General features: G+C 38.1%; 1 long non-coding RNA gene across 1 annotated transcript; it reads right to left on the reverse strand.

Annotated features, from left to right (window-relative positions):
- On the reverse strand, positions 775–3007 carry LOC109228359. The gene is made up of 3 exons (XR_002068374.1): positions 2862–3007; positions 2195–2299; positions 775–1030 (listed from the first exon to the last, which is right to left on the reverse strand). It is a non-coding gene; the product is annotated as an uncharacterized LOC109228359 (long non-coding RNA).

Genomic DNA, 4488 nt, shown 5'->3' on the forward strand with positions numbered 1-4488 from the left:
TATATCGACGTATTGGACGTTGCATGATCCCACATCCACGGGGACTGGTTCTGGTGCGTCCTCAGGGTTTTGTAGTGGTACACCGGCGCCTGGAACGGCTACACCACTACACCATTCTGTCCATCGTCCTCAGGACCGTTGTTTTCATGTGAATTCACTGAGTTAGACATTTGACCCGAAATCAAAGATTCTTGGACAAGAAAAAGTGTGAATGATAACTTGTGTTTTCAATAAACCAGCATGAAAACAATCACTATTATTTTTAGCCCCACGATGGGCGCCAAACAGTTTACCTTGAAAATCGCAATTACAACTAAATTTGATTTTGTGGTTCTATAAATACGTGATTTATATTAATGCTAGTTATTAGGCGATAGATGTTAAGTGTGAGTTAGGAAATTGAGGTAAGAGCTTTAAGACAGTATGTTATGCAAATCGAATAGCCGTGAATTGGGGTGTCGAGCTGGCCTACGCTAGGCCTCGAGGTCGAGCTGAAGTGTCAGGCTAGGGATGGTCGATGAAGAACTAACAGTTCTAAGGACCTTGATGATGGATCTTTATGATCAATGATGAGTAATAAATGAAGAACAATCAATAAAACACAATAAATGTAAGCAATAAAATCAAAGGTGCGACAATAGAATATGTTTAAGTTAAAGAGCAGAGAATGTTCTTGTTCTTGTATTGAATATCATGTGTCTTACAAAATAATAAGGGTCCCCTTTATATAGGAGGGGGAATCCCAACATAGTACATGTGCATTTATTACAAAAATATGCGGCCGGTACAACCATTTAATGTCATGGTACGGACTTATACTATTATTGTAGACCTGGTCAGCTCTAACCACGTGCCTTGGTAATTTCCCGCTTGTCCATCATAGCCACTGATTTGCACTGCCCTGAGGTCGAACATAGGGAACCCTCGAGGTCGAACTTCGAGCTGTTCCTCGAGCCTTCTGGAGACGGGCTATGGAGTTTCATAATGATCATAAAATCGGACTCTCCAATTTTAGTCGTACAAAGTTATTCTGCAATAGAATGATATATCTCATTTTTATACACAAATATTTTTCGCATCCTCCTAAAACTATGATAATAAGTATTTAGATGGAACTCAAACTTATCGTATAGTAATTAATAATGAATGTTACTCTAAGAAAGTACACATGAGTGCCAAAAGCTAGCCTACAGTTTCTAGCTCTTACCAATTTAACTTCAACAACTATATTAGCGGCACAAGTGAAGAGAAGCAATAAGACAGGAAAAGTAAAAGAAGCATTAGACAAGTCACTGAATATCGCATTAAATTATAATTGTATCAATCATAATATAAGCGATTTAAAATTTTAATGTCTACAAGCACTTATTCTTGGTCAGCGGAATTAAAGATTCAACCAAAATTGCAAACTTGCACGGCATGAGCAAGTGCTGAAATACTGCAGATTGTGGTGTAGAAGAGGGCAAGCTTGAGGCCAGTATATTACCACATCCAAGACCAAGGTAAGAAAACACTTTGTAGTTAGTTACTTACTCTATAACATACATTTGGATACGGTATAATAAACCGAAACAGAATAGGCCCAAGTGAAGTAGCATCGATAAGGCGGGCTTGATAAAATTATTAACTATGTGACTTGTAGGATAGAAAGACCATATAAAACAACACTAGGGTACCCCCTCCCTCCACCTAGAAGAGCAATAAATCAAACAGAGACAAGGTGGCACAATATTGATTTGGTTAGTATTCCAGCTTTTCAAAATCTAGAATTTCTAATACAGGCTTAAACAGAGTCGGATAGATTGAGTACATTGTATCATGTAAAGGCACACTAAACACACATGGCAGAAACACTAAAACTTACTGCATATTTAAGCTTTAAAAGGGGCGACTAACTTTTTGATAAAGATAAGTAGTATCTTTATCATCTTTGGTATTTATATTTATTTTGATGCATCAGTAAACTTTCATGTTTGAATAGAAGGGTAAGGTATAATCTCCAAAAGTGACTAGTTAGCAACATTTTGATTCATAATATACAAGTGGTTATGCTCAGAACCTACAAAGACTTATCTCAATCCAACATTTAATAGTTTTGGTTTGTTTATTATATGTTCGACAGGTTAAGCGTTGGGGTTCTTGGACAACAAATTCAAAACACTGTGGAACCATTCTTAAAGTGAGAATTTGTTACCATAGAGTGAATGGGAACAAAATATCAATACTTTTCATCAGCTTCGGCACCGAAAAGTCCCAATCGAGCATGCAAATTCACTTCTCTAGATCCATCAAATCTCCACTGTGTGTTTTTCACAAATTTACACTTTTAGACTATAAAAAAGACAATCAAATATAGAAAGCAGAATATAATTTTCTCTAATTCCCAAAAGAATAAGGCAATTAACCATTACCTTCAATAAATTGAAAGTTTCAATGGCAAAGTGGGACAACTATATGATTTAATTATCATTGATTATGACCCAGTAGTGGAAAATATTAGGAGTACTCATATCCATAGTAATATCAAAATCCCACAGGAAAACTACACAAAGCAAATCAGAAGTAGAAAAATATACAACCACACAATAACATATTGTACCCCCAATACTACTCATTCTGAATCTCGCGGCTCATCGGATACCGTTCACATATATAAAACTAGAAATTAGAATGAAATCTATGATTTTATTGAGAAAGTAAATAAAAAAAGGTGGGATTATAGTATTGAAGAAACCGTAACAAATCCCCGATATCGATACTTCAATCAAAATCGGAATAATATAATAAATAAGAAATTAATTTGTTGAACAAGAGAGGAATGTTTAAAGAAGAAAACCCAAAATCACAATGGAGCAGATTACCTAAATCACATATTGTATCATGACCAATCTCTTCTTGATAGTTAGTGACCTACACAGATCTAAGAGTGTTAAAGCCTGCTTCGATAAGATTGAAGTTACGGGTTTAGATGGTTTTAAAATTGTGTTCTCCAGATATGAGTGTTATAGTTGCGTTTGAACACTTGTTCATAGCATACGATTTTCTGATGTATTTAAAGATATGTGGATGTATTAGAACTTAAAATTAAAAATAAAAATAAAATAAATGTTCTAGGTGGGAATAGCAAAATTAGAAGGTGAAAATAAATAGGGAACTAATAACTGTGGCAATAGATATTTTACCCAAAAGACCGTTGCCACAGAGATATCTATTGCAACGGTTTCAATAACCGTTGTGATAATTAAGCCTATGGCAACGGTTCATGCACTAATATAATGGCTTAATAGCAAAAGTGTCTCAATAGCACAAAATGTCTATCGCAACGGTTAGAACCGTAGCAATAGAGCGTCTATCGCAACGGTTATTTAGCTGTTGCAAAAAAAGGTGTTGCCATAGACCTAGTGTCTTCTGCACTTGTGTAGATTTTGGTACTGGTCCCAGTCGTATGTGAGGTGCATTAGTTCGGATTGACATACTTGGAGACTCGAGGTAGATCTGCTGGAGTCCGCAGACCTTGAAGTCCTCTTTCTCTTTCCTTAGTAGTGTTCATTTCATTCGAGACAGTTGTTCTTGTTTCAAACTTTATTTGTAGTACTTCTAGTGCTTGTGTACTTGTGACTCCAGGTCCGGGATTTGTACTTAGATATTTTGGGTATTATGGATTTTAGTTTCATTTCAGTTTAAATGAGTTCTAAATTCTTGAATTTGTTGAAATGGCTTATAATTTACTCTAATGTTGGCTTGCCTAGCAAGTGAAATGTTAGGCGCCATCATGGTCCATTAGGTAGGAATTCTGGATCGTGACAAGTTGGTATTAGAGCACTAGGTTGCCTAGGTCTCACAAGTCATGAGCAGGCTTAGTAGAGTCTGGAGGATCGGTACAGAGACGTTTGTACTTATCTTCTAGAAACTATGGAATTTAGGAACAATTTCACTTCTATTCTTCTCTGTCGTGCGATTTTGTTCTATCATTGCTGATTGAACTCTTCTATTCTTGATCTCTCATAGATGGCGAGAACACGTACTATATCTTCAGTTGGATAGCAGCCCGAGCCCGTAGTGGCAGCTCCTACGAGGGGCAGAGGTCGATGCCAAAGTCGCGCCAGAGGCCGAGGCAGAGGCAAAGCTCAGCATATAGCTCGAGCAGCAGCACCATCAGTGGAGCCTCAGGTGGATTTTGATAAGGAAGTTCCAGCTCACACAGTACCTGTTGGACCAGCTTAGGTCTCGGAGAGGTTCATTTCCACCGAGTGCTTCAGGACGCTCTAGTCTGTTTGGTGGGCCTTATGGAGAGTGTGGCCCAGGCCGGTACATTTCCGATAGCACTAGCCGTCTCTCAGGTTGGGGGAGGAGCAGAGACTCCTGCTACTCAATATCAGACTCCAGCAGCCCCGCCAGCTGGGGTACTTCATCCGGTTGTTGTGGCACAGGCCGTGATAGGCCCGCTATGTCTTCTGAGGGCTTACTGAGATTGGACAAGTTCACAAA

The sequence above is a fragment of the Nicotiana attenuata genome, chromosome 6 (genome assembly GCF_001879085.1).
Source record: "Nicotiana attenuata strain UT chromosome 6, NIATTr2, whole genome shotgun sequence".
Taxonomy (NCBI): domain Eukaryota; kingdom Viridiplantae; phylum Streptophyta; class Magnoliopsida; order Solanales; family Solanaceae; genus Nicotiana; species Nicotiana attenuata.